The 23,112-nt window shown below is 46.1% G+C and overlaps 1 protein-coding gene across 2 annotated transcripts in view; it reads left to right on the plus strand.

The window, feature by feature from the left end:
- The window catches only part of smpd3 (sphingomyelin phosphodiesterase 3), a 694,292-nt gene that overhangs the window by 159,149 nt on the left and 512,031 nt on the right, over nucleotides 1-23,112 (plus strand). For both annotated transcript variants that reach the window (XM_070896805.1, XM_070896804.1), the window contains exon 3: nucleotides 19,984-20,068. The gene's annotated coding sequence lies outside the window, so the exon portion shown is untranslated. The remainder of the gene's footprint in view (nucleotides 1-19,983; nucleotides 20,069-23,112) is intronic.

The raw sequence follows: 23,112 nt of genomic DNA on the forward strand, positions 1-23,112 counted from the left end.
ATAGGGAGGGGCGAGGCCATGGAGGGATTTGAAAACAAGGATAAGAATTTTGAAAATGAGGCGTTGCTTAACCGGCAACCAATGTAAGTCAACAAGCACAGGGGTGATGAGTGAACAGGAAGGACTTGGTGCGAGTTAGGGCACAGGTAGCTGAGTTTTCGATGACCTCAGCTTTATGAGGGGTAGAATGTGGGAGGCGAGTTAGGAGTGCGTTGGAATAGTCAAGTCCAGAGGTAACAAAGGCATGGATGAGGGCTTCAGCAGCGGATGAGCTGAGGCAAGGATGGAAACAGGCGATGTTACAGAGGTGGAAATAGGCAGTCTTAGTTATGCCATGGATATGCGGTCAGAAGCTCATTTCTGGATCAAATATGATACCCAGGTTGCAAACAGTGTGGTTCAGCCTCAGACTGATATTAGGAAGAGGATGGAGTCAGTGGCTAGGAAACGGAGTTTGTGGTGGGGTCCAAAAACAATGGCGGTCTTCCCAATATTTAATTGGCGGAAATTTCTGCTCATCCAGAACTGGATGTCGGACAAGCAGTCTGACAATTTAGAGACCATGGAGGGGTCGAGAGAAGTGGCAGTGAGGTAGAGCTGGGTGTCGTCAGTGTATTTGTGGAACCTAATGCCGTGTTTTCTTTTGATGTTGCTGAGGGGGCAGCAGGTAGATGAAAAATAGGAGGGAGCCAAGGATAGATCCTTGGGGGATGTTATGTTTTCGGTACGACCTCACAAACACACAGGCTTGAAGATGGCTGATAACTTCAGGAACCAGTCAGGTGACCTGACCTGTTTATTCTTGTAAACTACAATACCACAGTAGTCCACTAGGTGGAGCTGTATATATTTCTCCCTCCTTAACGAAGAAATAATTATAACAAACAATCATCATACATAACTTGAATGGTTATACGTATGGACTTATTTTGCCATATTTACAAATTAAGCTTAACCACTTGTTTTCAGTTTCGAAGAGGATATCTTCGCTCACGAATAGAACCTTCCAAATATGGTGTTGAACTTAGACTCATTCGAGGCTGATCCTGAGGAACGTTTTCCTCCAAGGGATGCCCTTGATTTACATTTGAACACTCTATAACTTCAGACTGTTTGTCTGCCTGACTCGGACTCAGACTTAAATTCTGATTTTCTTTTGGACTTGTTTCCAGTACATTTGATGTAGGATATGCTACTGGTACTTTACTTGTATCAAAATTATCTGATGAGTCAGAAATAATCGAATCATTCCAACCTTCAACCACTTCCACGTCTGGAGGCAAAATATGATCAATATGAACAAACCTAACCATTCCATGATCAAACATCTTGACCAAATATGTGCGAGGACTACATATCTTCACCACTCTTCCTGGTAACTACTTTAACCATTTATGGTGATGGTTCTTCACTCTCACCTTCTGATTTAATTTCACATTTGTCTCTTTTACTCTACCTCTATCATGATTCTCTTTCTGTCTTAATTGTTTCTCTTCTACGGACTGTGCTAAGTTTGGTTTTAACAACGAGAATCTGGTTCATGGCTGTCGTTTGAGAAACAACTCTGCTGGTGTTCTACCAGTAGTTGTATGAAGAGTATTACGATATGTAATTAGAAAATTTAGCCAATTTGTAGTTCAATGACAACTGTTGTTTTGTTGGATTTGGATCCAATATCTGTTTGATAAAGGCATGTTTTATAATTTGTACAGTGCGCTCTGCTACACCATTTGAAGCAGGGTGGTACGGTGGAACCTTGGTATGTTTCACACCATTTTTACTCGTGAACTGTGCAAATTCTGCTGAACAACATTGTGGTCCATTATCAGAAACAATTTCTTCTGGGAGGCCAAATGAAGAAAATAATTTTCGCAAAATGTCTAATGTTTTACTTGTTGTTATTTTCACATTGGAAACACCTCGACCCACTTTGAATGTCTATCAATCACAATGAACAATTGTTATCCTTCTAGCTCAACCAAATCGATATGTAACCTTTGCCACACCCTGGGAGGCCATTTCCATGGCTGTAATGGTACTGATGGTAGTTTCTCGCTTACTGATTGACATGTCGTACACTGACTGACGATGTACTCTATATCTTTATCTAGACCTGGCCACCATAAGTAACTGCGTGCAAATGTCTTAGTCAAGCACATTCCCAGGTGCTGGTCATGGAGGTCTCCTACTAATTTGGACCTGAATTTATTTGGTTTAACCACTCTTGCACCCCACATGATGCAATCTTTATTGACTGATAATTCATTCCTACAAATGAAGTATGGATCTTTGTCTGTTACCTGCTTTGGCAGCCATTTGTGATGTAATCATACACCTTTGACATAACTGGGTTATGTTTGATTGCTCTACCAATCTCTTCAGCTGTGACTGGCAGTTCATCAATGTATGAAAAATAGAACACTTCTTCACTATCGGGTGTAACTTGTGATGGGGATGACAATCTAGACATAGTGTCAGCATTATTGTGATCAGCTGATCGTCTGTATTCAATATCATATGTATACGCTGACAAAATCAAAGCCCATCTTTGCACTCGGGCTGCAGCTAATGTTGGAACTGGGGACTTTGGATAGAGGATTGCTGTCAGGGAATTATGGTCCATAATGATGGTAAACTTATGACCATACAAGTATTTGTGAAATTTCTTGACCCCAAAAATTAATGCCAAAGTTTCCCTTTCAATTTGCGTATGCTCACTGGCACTGAGAGTGCGTGAAGAAAAAGCAATTGGTCTCTCCTCCCCACTATGTAGTACATGAGAGATCACTGCCCCGACTCCATATGGAGAGGCGTCACATGCTAGCTTGATCTCCTTAGATAAGTCATAATGAACTAACATGGTGCTCTCTACCAATTGGCTTTTACACTCCTTGAATGCTGTGTCGCATTCTTTTGACCACTTCCAATGGACCTGTTTTTTTAATAGTTCATTCAGTGGATGTAACACTGTAGTCAAATTTGGTAGGAACTTCCCATAATAGTTCAAAAGACTCAAAGATGATCGAAGTTCAGTGACATTCTTGGGAGTGGGTGCATTTCTGATTGCATCCAGCTTTCCTTTGGTTGGATGTAAACCATCTTTGTCTACTCTGTGCCCTAAGTACTCCACTGAGTTTTGAAATAACTCACACTTGCGAGCAGACACTCATACTCTGTGCTTCTCTAGCCGTTTGAGGACTTCATTCAATATGTTATTATGAATTTCCCTGTTTGGTGCTGAAATTAGTATGTCATCCAAATAACATACTGCCCCTTCAATATCTTGCAAAATGTGGTTCATCATCCTTTGGAATATGGCGGGGGTGGAAGACACTCCAAATGGTAGCCTATTAAATTGATATAGGCCTAAATGAGTATTTATAGTCAAGCATGACTTGGACTCCTCATCTAGTTGAAGTTGTAAGTAGGCATTCGTAAGATCCAACTTTGAGAAAATTTGACCACCTGTCAGTTTTGTGAACAAATCTCATACATTAGGCAATGTATTGGGGAAATTACCCTCTAGAACTTGGTTTACGGTTACTTTATAATCACCATACAACCTTGCCTTACCATTGGACTTAGGTACAACAACAATGGGTGTAACCCAATTACATAGATCTATCTTAGAGATAATGTTCTCAGTCTCTAGTCTTTTGAGTTCTTGCTCAACTTTCTCCTTGATTGCATATGGTATGGGATGTGGCTTGCAGTAAACTGGTCTAGCATCCTTCTGTACCCTGGCACTCGCCTTGAAGCCTTGGATCGGACTGTTTTGCAGAACACCTTCTGATACTTCTTGATGACATCATCCTTTGATGCAAATCTCGTTTCAACATGAAACATCTCACTCCAATCCAGCTCCAGTGATCCCAACCAATTTCTTCCTAGTAAGGCAGGCTTGTCTCCTGTCACTACTAAGAGAGGCAAGCTCTGAAATTGATCCTTGTATTTCACCGGTACGGTCATACGACCTACCACAGGCATGTTCTCTCCCGAGTAGCCTCACAGCTCTATCTTGGATTTCTCCAATGGTAAATCATGCAATTTGTCGAGGTATAGCAATTCTGATACTACACTCACAGATGCACCATTGTCTATTTCCATGGGTATCTTGGTTCCTGCAAGATCTATGCGGATGCTGATACTTTTCGAACCGCTGTTAGATACCCTCGTGCTCCTGATGATGTGTAGCTCTAAAACCTCCTTGGCCTGTTGTTTTTCTTCCATGCTATGTAGTCTCTGGGGTTTTCTACTTATAGCTTTGAAAGTGGGTTTACTCTTCAGTCAGCATACCTTTGCAAGATGCCCAGTTTTCCTGCAGAAGCAGCACTCTATATTCACAAATGGACAACTTTGAGCAGTGTGTTGTCCCAGGCACCAATAGCATGACTTCAATGCTCTGTTACCATTGCCAGTTGCTGAGACCTTGGGGTCCAACTGCCTTTTACTTTTAACCTGAAGGCGATTCACCTCGGTTGTCTGACGACTGGAAATGGTCCGAAATTCTCGGGAATATTGGTCAGCCATGTTCATTGACATAGCTGTCTGACAAGCTAAATCAAAAGTCAAGTTAAGAGTTGTCAATAACTTTCTTCTGATCACATCATTTTTCATCCAACAAACAAAATGGTCACGCAATGCTCGTTCCTGAAAGTTTATGAAATTACAGTGAAAAGATAGCTTTTTTAATGCTACAATGTACTCACTGATACTTTCATCGGTTAACTGATCTCGTATTTCGAAACGATAACTTTCAGCAACTTCCAGGGGCTCAGGACTGTAGTGCTTGTTCAGAACCTGCTTAACTGACATGTCCTTTGGCTTGACAGGCACAAGCACATTTTTGAGGGTTTCATACACCTCGGGCCCTGCTTTATTTAAGAAAATAGCCCATTTTCTTTCCAACACCACCCGGTTATGATTTTCATCATTGCCGACTTTGATGATACTATTTGTGGTGAAAAACATTTCTAGCCTCTCCACATACGCTCCGAAACTTTCACGGTCGTGTTGAAACTCCCCCAAGCGCGGCCATCTGGATACTGGCAGTTCAGCCAAGTGTGCTTGTAATTTACCTTGGATTTTAGCTGTTAATCAAAACAGAGATGCTCTGAACGTCTCTCTGTCAGATGGCTGAATCATCTACCAACAAAAATTTCAACTAGGTTATCCGATTATCCTATCCTTCGTCACCAATGTTATGTTTTCGCTACGACCTCACAAACACACAGGCTCTAAGATGGCTGATAACGTCAGGAACCAGTCAGGTGACCTGACCTGTTTAATCTTGTAAACAGCAATGGCTGCAATGCCACAGTAGTCCGCTAGGTGGAGCTATATATATTACAGGGGACACCAGAGGTAACAATGCGGGAGCGGGAAGAGAAGCCATTGCATAATAGGGGAAGTATGACAAAATAACGCACTTGATGTACTGTTTTTATAATATTGATAGATTATAGATTACATAGAACCTAAAGAAAGAAAAAAACTTGGATTTATATAATGCTTTTCATGACCAGCAGATATCTCAAAGTGCTTTACAGCCAATTAAGTACTTTTGAAGTACTGTTGTAATGTGGGAAACGCGGCAGCCAATTTGCGCACAAGCAAACTCCCACAAATAGCAATGTGATAAAGACCAGATAATCTGTTTTTATTTTTTGTTATGTTGATTGAGGTACAGGTTGGACCTCCCTTATCCGGCATCACCCCTCTTCCGGCACCACCCCTCGTCTGGCACCACCCCTTGTCCGGCATGATTTTGGTGGCTGGGGGCGCATGCGCAGAATACGGCCGACCTCTACCCCGACTTTGGGGCCCACCGACACTTGGCCCCCTGGGGCCACGCCGACACTCAGCCCACCGACAGTCAGCCCGTCGGGATCCCGCTGACACTCAGCCCGCTGGGGTCCCGTTGACACTCAGCCCATTTCTCAAACAGTTTCTCCATATCGATCTTATCAAACCCCTTTAAAAATCTCTGTTAGGTCTCCTCATTATATTCTTTTTCCTACAGAAAAGCGCCCGCTCTACAAAATCTTTTCTGAAAGTTGCATCCTCTCAATTCTGGTGCTGGTATTACAATTCTGGTAATTTCCTTGTAAATCTTTTCTACACTTTCTCCAATGCTTTAATATCATTTTTGTAAAATGGAGACTAGGGCCTAGAAATTGGCCTCATTAGTACCTGCCGTTATCGCCTCCCGGGGGGGAAACGATGACGGGGCAATAACTGGGTTGTGATTGGGCGTGGCTATAACATTGACTCTCGCCATATTCAGCGGGAGTTTTGCGGCGGCAGTACTGTGTTGTGCCTCGATTTCCTTCGCCCGGAGATTGTGACGTCATTGCCGTGCACATCGCCCTGGTACTGTCCCTGACCCGATCTTGGGTTTCGTTCCCTGCAGCGTCGCTGGCCGAAAACACCGGCAGCTGCAGGAGGTGTCCTTCGGACGGCTGGGCCGTTCGGGGTCAATGCTTAAAGGCGAAGTGAATAAAAAAAAATTTACCTTCTCTTTTGCAGGTTTTTGGCCGATCTTCTTTGCCCGCGATTGACCAACCCAGTACTCTGCTTGAGTGCCTGGCTGATCGCGGCTGCCGTCTTGGAGAAGGTAATTTTTTTTTCCAGAGCCTGTAGTGATGGCCCTTCCCTTTAAGGGAGGGAAGGAGCCTTTCAATGTGGCAGCGCTGCATGGCCCAGTGTGCAGCACTGCTCCACTCACCTCCCCGCCTGTATTGCGTTCCAGGAAGGAAGTGGACGCCTGATTTCCTTCCTGGAACACAAATTCCGAATTTTTTTAAAGTAGAAAAGGATTAACGTCTGGGGCACTCCTGAATTTCTCCCCCCCGCCCAGAACTCTACATAGTGCTCCAACTGTGGTCTAACCAAGGTTCGATGTACATTTTAACCACAGTACTTTGTTTGGTATCATCAGCAAAGTTTGACACCATACCCCAATTTCTGAGTCAAAATGAGTTATCTATATAGTGAACAACATGGACCCCTGCAGCATATGACTTCCCACTTTCTGTCAGTCTGAAAAAAGTCCCATAACTCTTATCTCTGTTTTTTGTTTTGTAGCATCTTTCAATCCATTCTGCTACTTGGCCTCTGATTGTACATGCCCTGACCTTTGTCATGAGTCTCTTATGTAGCACCTTATTGAAGGCCTTCTGAAAGTCCATGTATACTTCTTCAAATAATTCAATAAAGTTGGTTAAACATGACCTTCCTTTTAGAAATCCATGCTGACCTTTTTTTATTACATTCTCCGCCTCTAGGTGTCTTATCTAATCTTTTCGCAAATATTCTTGCACTTTCCTACCACTGACATTAAGTTAATTGGACTATAGTTCCCTGGATTAGTTCTACTTTCCCTTTTTTAAAATAGGAATTATATTAGCTGTCCCATTAATCCTGTTGCTTTTTCTTTTGGATTTTCATATATGAGTACTGCTACCTCTGCTATCTCCTCCCTGGTTTCTTTGAGTTTCTGTGGGTGCAATCCATCTGACCTGTTTTTTTTGTCCTCAAGTTTGGATAGTTTATCTAATATCTCCTTTCTTTCTATCTTAACTGTTGAAATATATCTTTTGACTCCCTTAACTGTTGTCATTTACTCTTTGTATTTGCTTCAGTGAAAACTGAGGTAAAGTATATATTCAGTATCCCTGTCATTTCAGTATTATCTCCTGTGAGTTTATCTTGCCTTAGTGGCCCCAGCCCGATCTTAATTTTCTTTTTGTTACTTATGTGCCTATAAAATACTTTACTATTTCTTTTTATGTTCTTTGATATTTTAATTTCATATTTCCTCTTTGCCATCCAAATTGCATTTTTAATCTTCTTTCCTGGGCTAATCATATCCCCTTTTGTCATGCTCTGCTTCATTGTTTATGTACTCACGACCTACACAACTGCCTTTTTTTTTAGATTCAATTTTATCCTCGCCTCTTTAACCGTGGAATCTCATTCTTGGCCTGTTCGTTCTTAAAGTTCAGTGCAATATACTTCTCCTGAACTCTATAGATCTCTCTTTAAATAGTGCATATTGTTGTTCTACCTCTTGGTCTAGATACATACATATAAAATAATGGAAAGCTTACATTTACCTCTCCACATTTGGATGGCAGCAGCATTGCTTACACATGTACATGTTCATTTGGTCAGATGCACCATAATTGAAAATTGTACTCATGGAACAGGACCATTAATACAAAAGCATATTGACATGTTGCTTTACTCAAATTGCATGACTTTCTATGGGCTTAACTTCAAGTCATTAAACTTATTATTACAGGCTTTCTTTTACATCCTGAGGTTTATACAAACTCAGTTCATCCTTCCCGTGACTGCTCTCCTTGCTTTTTGCCAAAGATCCTTTGTGACTGTGACCCCTGCTGATCCAGAGCTGTCCATCAACACCGCCTCCGTATATTGTACCTTTTAATGTTGAAAAATGTACCAAGGCGCTTCACAGGGACCAAGAAAGAGATATTAGGAGAGGTGGCCAAAAGCTTGGTCAAAGAGGTGGGTTTTAAGGAGAGTCTTAAAGGAGGAGAGGGAGGTGGTGAAGTGAAGGGATTTAGGGAGGGAATTGCAGAACATGGGAGCTGGATGACTCAAGAAGGGAGAGGTGAGGGGGGGATGCACAATAGGTAAGAGTTAGAGGAACAGCGGGTATGGAGATGGTTACATAGGATTACATAGAATATACGTCACAGAAACAGGCCATTCGGCCCAACAGTCCATGCCGGCATTTGTGCTCCACTCAAGAATCCTTCCGTCTTTCCTCATCTAAATCTATCAGCATAACCCTCTATTCCCTTCTCCCTTATATGCTTGTCTAGCCTCCCCTTAAATACATCAGCCTCCCCTTAAATGCCCAACCATCTTCAGTTGCTTCATCAATGACCTTCCTTCCATCATAAGGTCAGAAGTGGGGATGATTGCACAGTGTTGAGTTCCATCTGCAACTCCTCAGATAATGAAGCAGTCCATGCCTGCATACAGCAAGGCCTGGACAACATTCAGGCTTGGGCTGATAAGTGGCAAGTAACATTCATGCCACACAAGTGCCAGGCAATGATTATCTCCATCAAACGAGAGTCTAACCACTGCCCCTTAACATTCAATGGCAATACCATCGCCGAATCCCCTACCATCAACATCCTGGGGGGTCACCATTGGCCAGAAACTTAATTGGACCAGCCACATAAATACTGTGGCAACAAGAGCAGGTCAGAGGCTTAGTATTCTGCGGCAAGTGTCTCACACCTCCTGACTCCCCAAAGCCTTTCCACCATCTACAGGGCACAAATCATGAGTGTGATGGAATACTCTCTGGATGAGTGCACCTCCCACAACACTCAGAAGCTCGACACCATCCAGGACAAAGCAGCCCGTTTGATTGGCATCCCATCCACTCCCGCACCATTGGTGTACCGTGACTGCAGTGTGTACCATCTACAAGATGCACTGCAGCACTCGCCACGGCTTCTTCGATAGCACCTCCCAAATCCTCAACCTCTACCACCTAGAAGGACAAGGGCAGCTAGCACATGGGAACACCACCACCTCCACGTTCACCTCTAAGTCACACACCATCCTGATTTGGAAGCATCTCGCCGTTCCTTCATCGTCGCTGGGTCAAAATCCTGGAATTCCCTCCTTAACAGCACCGTGGGAATACCATCACCACACAGACTGCAGGGGTTCAAGAAGGTGGCTCACCACCATCTTCTCAAGGGCAATTAGGGATGGGCAATAAATGTTAGCCTTGCCAGCGATGTCCACATCTCGTGAACGAATTAAAAAAAAGAAATCATGGTTGTAGAGCTGGAGGAGATTACAAAGATAGAGAGGGCGAGGCCACGGAGGGATGTAAACATGAAGATGAGATTTTTAAATTTGAGGCATTGTGGGATGGGAGCCAAGGTAGGTAGCGAGGAAAGGAGTGATGAGTCAGCAGGATCTGTTGCGCAAAGCATATGGGCAGCAGAGTCATGGATGAGCTGAAGGTTACAGAGGGTGGAGGATGAGAGGGCCGTCTGGAGAGCGTTGGAATAGTCAAATCGGGAGGTGACAAAGGCATTGATGAGGGTTTCAGCAGCAGATGTAATGAGGCAGGGTCAGGGGTGGATGATGTTATATAAGTGGCAGTGGTGATCTTTATGTTGGAGAAGCTATCGGGTCAGAAACTCAGTTCGGGGCTAAATAGGATGCTGAGGTTACAATCTGATTCAGCCAAATTAGTGGAGTGGGACTGGAATGGAATCAGTGACAAGGGTATAGAGTTTGTGATGGGTGCCAAAGGTGATGACTTTGACCTTCCCAATGTTTAATTGGAGGAAACTATGGCTTATCCAATGCTGGGTGTGGGACAAGTAAGCTGACAGCACTGAGATAGTGGAAAGGTTGAGAGAAGTGGTGGAGAGGTATTGCTGGGTGTCATCAGTGTACATGTACATATACAATTTGAAGTCACTAATAGGAAGTTACACTGAGGCCATGATACAATATGGGGAGGTGCTAGCCCTCAGATGGAATGGGGATGGTGGTCCTCTCCCAACTACATCCCCATTCGGGATTCACCCATAGGCCCGACAATAAAACTACTTACGGGCCTTAGGGTGTTGGTCCCTAGAAACCATTTATTGCTATTCGCAAAATGAATGGAACCATCCTGACTTAATGGGCCCAAGTTTCCACACGCGCCTAGAACGGCGCAGTCCCGACGTGGACGCCCGTTTTTCGTGCCACAAAGTGCGCCTAAAAAAATCCTCCGTATTCTCCACCTCCCTGCAGGTCCTCTGGCCCTCGGCGCAGGCAGCACGAGCTGTGGGGGGGGGGGGGGCGGAGCCAGGTCCCTGCGCTGAAAACAGTGCCGGGATCTCTGCACATGCGTGCTACAGTGGGCACGCAAGTGCAGTAGCTCCAGGCGCCCGAAACTGTGTGGGAGGGGCCCGAAGCACCCGAAGCACGCAGCTCCTAGCCCTGGCCGAATGGCCTCACTGGGGCTGCGTGCATAAGGCTCCTCCCACGCCCAGCTCCTGCTTCCTCCCCCCCCCCCCCCCCCCCGCTGCCTCCGGACCGGACCCGACACCCGCTCCCCCCCCCACCCCCGCCGGACTGGACCCGACCCCCGATCCCCCCCGGCCTCCGGACCCGACCCGATTCCCGCTCCCCCCCCTCGGACCCGACCCGACTCCCGCTCCCGCTCCCGCTCTGCCCCCCCCCCAACTAGACCCGACCCGACTCCCGCTCCCCCCCCTGCCGCCCCCGCCCCCGGACTGGATCCGACCTGACCTCCCCCTCCCTGACCTGACCTCCCCCTCCCTCCCTCCCTCTCTCCCCCCATCTCTCTCCCTCTCCCCCCCCCCTCTCCTCTCTCCCCCCCTCTCCTCCCTCCCCCCTCCCCCCCCTCTCTCCCCCCCTCTCTCCCCCCTCTCCCCCCCCTCTCTCTCCCCCCCCCTCTCTCCCCCCCCCCCCTCTCTCTCCCCACCCCCCCGAACCGAACCTCCCCGACCCGACCCAACGCCACCTACCTGTAAATCTGGTGCTGGGGACGGGCCCTGCCCAAAGTCTCGGGCCGGCCCTTTCAGCCCTCGGTCCCGAAAGGCCTGCCTGAATCACTTTCACACAGGTAGGAAGATGGTTTATTTAATATTTTCTTTGCTTATAAATGTTTATTCAGGTTGGATTTATTTGTATAATATTTGTATAAGTATAAATAAGGATTTATTATAGAATTTAATGACTTCCCTTCCCCCCCGCTCCCCCCCCACCTTGTTCTGGACGCCTAATTTGTAACCTGCGCCTGATTTTTTAATGTGTAGAACAGGTTTTTTCAGTTCTACAAAAATCTTCACTTGCTCCATTCTAAGTTAGTTTGGAGTACGTTTTCACTGTGGAAACTTTCAAAACAGGCGTCAGTGGCCGGACACGCCCCCTTTTGAAGAAAAAATTCTGTTCCAAAGTGGAACTGTTCTACCTGACTAGAACTGCAGAAAAGAAAATGTGGAGAATTGCAATTTCTAAGATAGTCCGTTCTCCACCAGTTGCTCCTAAAAATCAGGCGCAAATCATGTGGAAACTTGGGCCCAATGAGTCTGGGATGAGTAATCTACTCAAGATAAGGGTTGGGGGTAATATATTAGTGTGGATAGAGGATTGGCTAACTAACAGAAAACAGAGAGCTGGGATAAATCGATCATTTTCAGGTTGGAAAACTGTAACTAGTGGTTTCTTCAAAAGCTCCTCCCAAACCCACGACCTCTACCACCTAGAAGGACAAGGGCAGCAAGTGCATGGGAACATCACCACCTCCAAGTTTCCCTCTAAATCGCACACCATCCTGACTTGGACATATCTCGCCATTCCTTCATCGTTGCTGGGTCAAAATCCTGGAACTCCCCTCCCTAACAGCACCATGGGAGCACCTTCACCACATAGACTGCAACAGTTCAAGAACGCAGCTCACTACCATCTTCTCAAGGGCATTGAGGGATGGGCAATAAATGCTGGCCTTACCAACGACCACCACATCCCGTGAATGAATAAATAACAATAGTGGCAGGAGAATCGTCTGTGGTTCAATCTCCAATTTAGGGTCATTATCAATTGCTGCTCCCTCGAGCCTGGCTGTGGTACTGATTACCACTTCCCAGAAGGGGGAAATTTTAGGACAGTGCCTCTGTCATGGCGCCAACACCTACCCTCTGATGAGTAAACCGTATAGCTATTTTGTGTGGGTGTAATAGAATCTATCCCACCATCTCCATCTCATAATATGCTATCAAAACAGAAGAAAGTTTTTTCAGCTTTTTCCTGAGTGGTGGATTTATTTGTATTTGTTTCAATTTATTTTTCGTTCAAACAAAAGTTAAGTACGCTGCATTTAAAATAAGTGAACGTGATGTAGAAGTGAATCTATTACAGGAGTGAATATAGCTTTATAGCTGTTTCAAAAAAATTCATTCACAGGATGTGGGCGTCGCTGGTGAGGCCAGCATTTATTGCCCATCCTTTGAGAAGGTGATGGTGAGCCGCCTTCTTGAACCATTGCAGTCCGTGTGGTGAAGGTACTCCCCCAGTGCTGTTAGGGAGGGAGTTCCAAGATTTTGACCCAGGAGGGTAGAAGGAGTAAGCTCCAGATGAGCTGAGGCAGCTTAGATGAGGAAGGAAAGATGGTTAGATACATTGAGGTAATTTGCAGCCTGGTGACTTATTCTGATTTTCCATCTCTGCACGGCTGATTATTAATTCAACCCTAAGGCAGTAGAAATCCCCAGTCCTGCTCAGGATCCTGTTTGCCCCCAAGTTCCAAAATAAATAAGACGAGACATTTCATCAGGCTGCTGCGATTAAAAGTTATCAAATAAATAATTGATGGCTTTTAGCAAAGAGCAGAAGTGGAAATGGTGGTTGCTTGGGAGACGGGGAGACATCCTGACTCTTTAACTGTTTGTCAATGCTCAGATCAGCAGGCACTCTCCTGGGATCTCGCTACCTGTAACAACTGGGTTCAGACAGAGCGAGAGCAAGAGTCCACTCTGAATGGACTCAATTTCTTAATCAAGCTTTATGGAGCAAACTGAAACTCAGCCATTCCAGGAAAACACAACTGCAACCTGATACTCGCTGGATTGTAATTTTTGGATTACAGTTAACCAGAGAGTAACCATGGCAACAGCTAAACAGACGAGAAGGCAAATTACATTTGAGTGGACAAAAAGTGTTGTTGCCATGTATATTGGAAGGACATTGTGTTTGAGCTTCAGAAACAACAAAGGCAATTTTAACCCTCACGACGGGTGGGAGAGGGTCGGCAGGGTATTAAGATTTCAAAAATCTGAAACCTGATCCGAATCCACCTTGAACATGTCTAGTTCTGGTTTTAAGGGAGGTGGGTTTGGGGTCAAGCGAGTAACCATCTCTCGAGAGGTGAGTCAGTTATTTACATATGTTAATGAGGCTGCACCCCACAGATTCGAGCAACCATTTAAATTTAATGGTCGCGGGCCGGGTTTCCCAGGGCTCAGGAAACCCAACAGCTAAAGGGAGGCGAGAACTCCTGGATCCAGCAGGTAAGTGTCTTTCCAGCACTCTTTGTGAGCCAGGAGGAGCAGGAGTGTGCCCCCTCACCCCCGGCCCCCCCAAGCTTACCTGCCCAATCGGCCTTCCTCCAGGCGATCACTTCAACCCACAACCCACAATCTCCTCCCCCCGACCCACAATCCCCCCCCCCCGACCCACAACCTCCGCCCTCCCCGACCCACAATCTCCTCCCCCCGACCCATAATCTCCCCCCTCCCCAACCCACAATCTCCCCCACCTGACCCACAATCTCCCCCCCCCACAACACACAATCTCCCCCCCCGACTCACAATCTCCTCCCCCCGACCAACAACCCCCCCCCGACCCACAACCTCCCCCCTCCCCGACGCACAATATCCTCCCCCAACCCGCAATCCCACCCCCCCAACCCGCAATCCCACCCCCCCCGACCCACAATCTCCCCCCTCCCCGACCCACAATCTCCCCCCTCCCCGACCCACAATCTCCTCCCCGTCCCCTGACCCACAATCTCCCCCCTGACCCACAGTTTCCCCCCTCCCTGACCCACAATCTCCCCCCCCCCCCCGACTCACAATCTCCCCCCCCCGAACCACAGTCTCCCCCCTCCCTGACCCACAATCTCCTAATCTCCCCCCCGGACCCACAATCTCCCCCCCTCAACCCACAGTCTCCCCCCCCGACTCACAACCTCCCCCCCCGATCCACAGTCTCCCCCCCCGACTCACAACCTCCCCCCCGACCCACAGTCTCCCCCCTCCCTGACCTACAATCTCCCCCCCCCGACCCACAATCTCCCCACCCGACTCACAATCTCCCCCTCCGACCCACAGTCTCCCCCCTCCTTGACCCACAATCTCCCCCCACGACCTACAATCTCCCCCCCCTCGACCCACAGTCTCCCCCCTCCCTGACCCACAATCTCCCCCCCCCCGACCCACAATATCCCCCCTCCCCGACCCACAATCTCCCCCCCCCGACCCACAATCTCCCCCCTCCCTGACCCACAATCTCTCCCCCCCCCCCCCCGACCTGCGATCTCCCCCCACCCCGACCCCCGAAGTCTTTCCTCGACCCGTGGATCTCTCCCTCCCTCCTTTCCACTCCCCGGCTGCGGCCTTCCTGCGCAACAACCACCAGCCTCTCAATCTGTCTGGCTGCCAGAGGAAAAAAATGGCACGATCTCAGTGTTACCTGCCTTTCCTGGGATTTCCCACCCGCTCTGACCCGCCCCCTCCTCTCCCCGCCACACGACTCCCTCCCTGCCTTCCTATAAGTATTGGCGCCATCATGTCCCGAAGTATGGCACAGTTTACTCCCATCACCCCATGGTTCCAATTATCTACTTGAGGTACTGTTACTGTGGGTGCTGAGATTTGACAGGGGTTTATTTTTGTTGAGATAAATTTTCAACCCTTTACTTTCTGGGTGCCAAAAGGCATTGCACCTTCACCAAGGAGATTCGCCCAATGGAATCAGTCTCAGCCTCTTGGGTATTGAGATTGAATTGGGAATGTTTCAGTCTTGTCTCCATGGAGCATGCTGCAGGAATACTGGGGGAGAAATTTGTGTTCACCAGCAAAGTTGTTGGTGTTTCCGGCAACTAGAGTTAATGGCCGCTGACAATGGCCGTAACACTAACGGAGCAAAATTCGTCTGGGTGGTGCAGATTGGTGGTTCAACGCTTACCTTCCATGCAACGCCGTCCTGGTGGCGTTGCTGGAGACATCCGGGACAAAGTTCTTGTCCAGGTGCGGCATTGCAGCTTCCCACAGCCTCTAGAAGCGAGGCTGTGGAGCTTGAATGAATTGTAGGTAATGAAGAGGCCTGAGAATTAAAGGTACCATGCACACTGAAGCAATTCAAGTTAAAATGAAGTAAAACATGCCGTTTTCAGACTTTTCTGCCTTTTAAAAAATATTTAACATTACAAAGAAATCCCAAATGTGAATGTCCAGCTCTTGAAGCTGAATTACCTTGCTAACCGCCCTAACTGGAAAACTGCCCTTACACAAATGTCTCAGCAAGCGAGGAAAGGGGCACCCAGGGTCTCGCACGCAGCACTCAGCTTTGTGCAGGGGGTCAACACTGCAAGAGAGGTCCTCTACCCACAAAGGCCAGAAGGATCTCCAGAAAGGAGGATGTGGGAGTACATCAACGAGGCTGTCACTGCCAGTAGTGTCGATCCAACACCTGAATCCAGGGCCCAAAGAAGCTTCATGACCTCAGACCACTGGTCAAGGTCAGTGAATGTATCTTCAAAAGCCATCTCCTACCAACTACATCACTAACCTCACATACTGCTCAATGCACGACCCCCAATCACTCACCTACCAACAATCTGCATCAATCACGAAGCACATCTCCCATTCCTAGCCTCACCTTGCCTCCTTGGAGGAGTCAATGCAGGCCATTCTTGGCAGAGGCATGGCTAAGCCCTTGGCCAGCGGCGGGGCTGAAAGGATACAAGATGCTGTTATCTTTATACATTACCATCCTTCTGGCATGCACCTCATGCTTTCCTGCCCTCCCCTCACCACAACACCACCCTTGGCCTTCCTCATTTCACACACCCAAGAAATGTTGCCTGCCCAACCAGTTGGTGACTAAGAAGAGGGAGAGGAGAGTGAAGAATAACACTGATGTGACACTCCCAGCCTCAAGGTCAATCAGAAAGGCCATTTGCAGTGTCCCCCACTGAAAATCAGCAACCTTCATGCCAGCCATGCTGCAGCTACTGGGGTAGCACTGCATGACATCATTAGGATAGGCAAAGGCACACACAAGATAGTCACTAAGAGAATGTATATGAGTGATGAGTTGATTTCTTGATGTCACATTGGATGGATAGACGTATATCGGTGGATTGGAAAGTTTGCTTTGTGATGGCTTTTATTTCAGCATTGTGGCCGAGAGGACGCTTTGATGGTCAGTAACAGAGGGAAGGTAAGGTATGGGACAAATGTTGAAAGGGGAATTGGGGTTGTGGTCACTGGGACTGCAGGCGAATTATTCCATCCCGGATATCATGGCCAGAAAGCGGCTGTCTGTGATGCATCCTTCCGTCTGATTCCTCCTCTTCTGTTTGCTCCTCTTATCTGCTGTAATTCTTATGTGGCTCGGTGTCAAATTTATTTGTTTTGTCTTATAACACTTCTGTGAAGCGCCGTGGCATGTTTTACTAGGTTAAAGGCGCTATATAAATACAAGTTGTTGTAAGATCAGAGAGTTACAGTGAAAGGAATAATCCCAGGGATGACTGGAATATCTGGGAGACTAGACTAATGAGAAATGTCACAGATATTCAGAACGTTTTCCTTCTCAATGATGTGAATCTATAAAATCTCTTATTTCATTTTCCCAATTTCTCTCCATTTATTTGTTGTATTTTTGAATGATTTCAGGCAGCTCCGAGCAGGCCACCATTTTTATTCCACTGCGTGTAGATCTCATAGTGAGTCAGAAGATTCACTGTTCATAATAATAGGGATGATCATGGCATGCAGGAGATAAGATCAGGCCAGCTGAATTACACTGACTAAGTAAAATTTTATTTTTATTATGTTATATTCTGGGGCAATGTTAATGGGAAAGGTCCCATGCAGCTGCTCACCAGCTTTTACATTGTAAATACCCCGCATGCGCAGAAATTTAAAGGGACCATGCATTAAAAGAAACAGGCCAGGCAGATCAAAGCACAGTTTACAGGGAACTTTGTTCTGGGATCTTTCCTGGTGCTTTGAGAATTGAATTACCTGACTGTATTATTGTGTGAACACTGTAGATGAGTGGCCTTTATGTTTCTATATTCATACACATATATATCAAGATATCCACTTCACCATTAGGTTTCAGTTAGCTAACTCCAATCGGTGCACCTTGCATAACATCTTGCTGTGTAAAACAGTAAGAGATAAAAATTAAACGCCTAGGTTATTTAAGGAGAGATATACTTGCATTGGAGGCAGTTCAGAGAAGGTTCACAAGGTTGATTCCTGACATGAAGGGGTTATCTTATGAAGAAAGGTTGAGCAGGTTGGGCCTATACTCATTGGAGTTTAGAAGAATGAGAAGTGATCTTATTGAAACTTATAAGATTCTGAGGGGGCTTGACAGGGTAGATGCAAAGTGGATGCTTCCCCTCGAGGGGGAATCTAGAACTAGGGGGCATAGTTTCAGAACAAGGGGTCGCCCATTTAAAATGGAAATAAGGAAAAATTTCTTCTCTCAGAGGGTCGAGAATCTTTGGAATTCTCAACCCCAGAGGCTGGGTCATTGAGTATAATTAAGATGGAGATGGACAGATTTTTGAACGAGATGGGAATCAAGGGTTATGGGGAGCGGACAGGGAAGTGGAGATCAGCCAAGATCAAATCAACCATGATCTTATTAAATGACGGAGTAGGCTCTAGGGGCCAAAAAAACCTACTCCTGCTCCTATTTCTTATGTTCTTATGTAAAGGAATATATATATGTGCATATGTAATATATCTTTTACGTCCACCTGAGAAGGCGGATGGGACCTCAGTTTGATACCTCATCCAAAAGATGGCACCTCCTTCCTCAGTACTGCACTGAAGTGCTAGCCTAGGTTATGTGCTCAAGTCTCTGGAATGGGGATTGAACTTATGACCTTCTGACTGTGCAGTGAGAGTGCTGCCATTGAGCCAAGGCTGACACCCAAGATCAGATCACATTCATGTATTTAGGAAGACATAATTAATTCAAGAACACACATTGACAATAATGTATATGCGCTGCTGGACATGCAAATTAATTCAATTTGCGCACTTTAGAATAGACACATTAATTCAAGTGCACATTTATTTCAGAATAAGATACAGACACTCCAGATCACGCTCAGTCATTCCAGAATATAATTGTCTACTCTAGATGATATTTATACGTTCCTGCACACAAGCGCATCTCAAGACCAAAGAAGTACAAACTTGAGAAGCTGCACATACTTCAGAACACATGCTGTTTTTGGCTATGTTGCTGGGCATGGCAATAGGTGGAGGCAACAGGGAGGATATATTGGAGAGTAGGTTATTCCAGGTTACTGATCTGACTTTCAGCTGGGCAATGATGTAGACATCTAGACATGTAGATAAGCAAAATGGACAAACATATTGCCATTTCAGCTGTAGCTCAGTGGGTAGGTAGCACACTCACCTCTGAGTCAGAAGGATCTGACTTCAAGTCCACTGCAGGGACTTGAGCACAAAAATTCTAGACTGACACGCCAGAGCAGTGCTGAGGGAGTGCTGCACTGTCGGAGGTGCCGTCTTTCGGATGAGATGTTAAACCGAGGCCCTGTCTGCTCTCTGAAGTGGATTTAAAAGATCCCATGGCACTATTTCAAAGAAGAACATGGGAGTTCTCCCCGGTGTCCTGGACAATAATTATCCCTCAATCAACATAACAAAAAAACAGATTATCACATTGCTATTTGTGGGAGCTTGCTATGCGCAAATTGGTTGCCGCGTTTCCCACATTACAACAGCGACTCCACTCCAAAAAGTATTTCATTGGCTGTAAAGCACTTTGAGACGTCCGGTGGTCGTGGAAAGGCGCTATAGAAGTCTAAGTCTTTCTTTTATATTCAACTTAACATGCAGTGCGGGAAATCCCTGGGACTGCCAGTGGAACACCGGTTTTACACCCTTGACTTCAGTGGAGATTAAAATCAGACAGGATGTAAAACCAGAGCTCCACTCAATCCTGTCAGTTTACCGATGGGCATGTTAGGTTAAAATTGCACCCATTGAGTGGGCAAACAGTCATGCAGGCTGTGCTCACCAGTGGCGGGCTTTTACCACAACTAGTCTCCGCAAGAAAGAGGGATGTAAACCCTAAAACAAAGCGCATTGGTTAACATCTTCTTTCTGTCTTGTACAGGTAACAGTGCTTTGGGCTGCTCCCTGCAACACTTCATTCTGACCGTATGTAACGTTGGAGGGTTGTTACAGCTCCAGCCTTTCTGGTAGGTACTGGGCAAAGCATGATGTTTCACACTCAGCTGATACTGCTAAAAAAAAAACCTGCCTTTGTAAAGCTGTAAATCGAGGTGCAGTTTTAGCACAGCATCAACCGCTGATCAGCAGCCTCGATCAGCAGGCTCTCTGACGTCAGCATTTCCCAAGACGTGTGCTGCTCCAGTAAATGCACTAAATTTGATTATTGAAAGGGCTATTAAACCTTTAATCTGTGGATCAAACATTGAGCTATTACCTGATCGTGTATTAGTCCATAATGTGTGGTCACTGGCAGAGTTGGGTGACATGCTGAGCCAGTACTATTTCTAGCAGCAAAAACAGACTCACTAATGAGAACTGAACTAAATATGCCTGCAGGACATTTATTAACCCCTGCCCTTGACCTTGACCTGGCACCACTTCCAATCCTTTCTGTGGGAAACTTCCCCGACGGTGCATTAGTTAAAGGCTGCACCTGAAGAGCACAGACACAGGTCCTCCACCGTCAAACATCTCCACTTCCCAGATCCAACCGTGACCTGAATCAAAGAACATCCTCCCTCAGTAGATGGCACGGCCACACTGAATTGCTGCCAGCACAAAGTGTGCAAACACAGTATAATGCAGAAATCAGCTCTTGAGTTGTTCTCTGTAAATTTCCCTTCATAAAAATTCACTGAAAGTTATCAAGTATTTGAGCCAAATACTGTGCAGGTTGAATATTGCATATTAGCAATTGGGATACAAAGAACATTTCAGTCATGAATGAAGTGGGTATGTAACTTGCAATTTTAGCTTTACTGATGAAATATCTTAACCCACTCAAAGTACTGCGGAACTCTTTATTTGCAATCAAGACAGTTCTAACACAGGAGTGTAACATTTCAATACTTGTGAACACCATATAATCAGGTGTCCCACGAGTGTTCCAGATTTAAGATCAGGATCTGACTATGACATGGCTGCATTACCCTATCTTCTTGCACAATAACAACACAAGTAGTGCGTCATGTAATTATGTGGAACAGCCACTTGCCAGAATTTGCTGATTTTGAAATTAACAAAAATCCTACAAAGTGCAATATGTTATCATAAAAACAATACCCCTGAATATACATTGATGGTGTGTGAATAATTGTTGGTTGTACATATTTGTGTGAATGGCAGCATGGGGCTACAGTGTGTGTTAATATCAGCATGTGGTGGTAATGTCTGTTAACGGTTTGCATGGGGACCGGTTACTAGTAGAGCCCCACAGAGATCAGTGTTAGGAACATTGCTCTTCACCATCTTTATCAATGATCTGAATGAGATCGGGGGTACTGCCCGCAAGTTTGCGGATGATAAAGAGATTTGCGCAGGAGTTAGGACCTTCCATGAGAGAAATAGATGATAAGCAGATCAAGATGCAATGGGGGAATCGGCTCGTGTTGGATGGGTGTTATTTAATGTAGATAAACGTGTTGTGCATTGCAATTAAGAACTAGTTGGTTTATTAGCAAAGGTTTAACAATCACACTGCACATTACCACTTCATTCCCAGGCTCACAACCACCTGGCTCATCGTATCCCCTATATCCAACTGGCTGGGGTTTTATTGAGTCTTGTGAACATCGTGTGACTGACTAAGCCACTCACAATTCAACAGCTCTGCAAAGCTGTGAGCATACTCACAGGCGCATATATTACAAAGCAGTGCACAAATCTCTGAAAGTTCACGATCAGAGCGGCGAGGCTCCAGCAATAGCAAAGAGAATAGTATTGAGTGATGTATTGCCAGGAGAATCAATACCAATTTTTTTAAAACTGTGCTGTCCTTGGACAAGACCTTGGTTTAGCCTCATTTAGAATAATTACTGTGTTCTGTTTTGGTGAGTGATAGAGGCCCTGGAAAAGGTTCAAAGGAGGACCACTCGATTGCTAACTTTGTTTATGTTGTGTATCTGTAAAGCATGCACTCCCATGTTCCGCCACCAGGGAGCGCATCCCCTGAAGTCCCAAGGGATCCCAGCATCCCTTGGGAGCACTGTATATAAGCCGGCCCCTAAGGCCTGTTCCTCACTCTGGAGTGTCTTAATAAAGACTGAGGTCACTGTTACTTTTACCTCCTTGAGTGCAGTCTCATCTGTGTTAGGAACACAACAACTGGCGACGAGTATACGAGTCCAACGCAAAGACTCAGCAAACTGTGGGCATCCTGGAGAAGTTCTCGGCGAGTGAGGACTGGGAAGCCTATGTCGAACGGCTAGACCAGTACTTTGTAGCCAACGAGTTGGACGGAGAAGGAAGCGCTGCAAAAAGGAGAGCGGTCCATCTCACGGTCTGTGGGGCACCGACCTACAGCCTCATGAAGAATCTTCTGGCTCTGGTGAAACCCACAGATAAGTCATATGAGGAGCTGTGTACACTGGTTCGGGAGCATCTTAACCCGAGGGAGAGCGTGCTGATGGCGCGGTATCGGTTCTACACGTGCCAGCGATCTGAAGGTCAGGAAGTGGTGAGCTACGTCGCCGAGCTAAGGAGACTTGCAGGACAATGTGAGTTTGATGGCTACCTGGAGCAGATGCTCAGAGACTTTTTTGTACTGGGCATTGGCCACGAGACCATCCTATGAAAACTTTTGACTGTAGAAACACCAACCCTCAGTAAGACCATTGCGATAGCACAGGTGTTTATGCCCACCAGTGATAACACCAAACAAATCTCTCCGCACACAAGTGCTAGCAATGTTCATAAATTAACTGGAACTGCGTTTGTGAGCAGAAATTTACAGGGCAGAAACAACGAGTCTTCAACTGCCAGCAGGTCTCAGGTGACCCAGATGACCCAGAGTCCGCAACAAAGGATGAATGCAAGACACTTCACACATTGTTGGCATTGTGGAGGCTTCCATTCAGCCTATTCATGCCGCTTCAAAGGGATGTTTGCAAGAGCTGTGGAACAATGGGGCACCTCCAACGAGCTTGCAGATGAGCTGCAAGCTCTGCAAAACCTGCTAACCACCACGTGGCAGAGGAAGATCGGTCCATGGTGGATCAAAGCAATTTCGAGC

The sequence above is a fragment of the Pristiophorus japonicus genome, chromosome 13 (assembly GCF_044704955.1).
Source record: "Pristiophorus japonicus isolate sPriJap1 chromosome 13, sPriJap1.hap1, whole genome shotgun sequence".
In the NCBI taxonomy this organism is placed as follows: Eukaryota; Metazoa; Chordata; class Chondrichthyes; family Pristiophoridae; genus Pristiophorus; species Pristiophorus japonicus.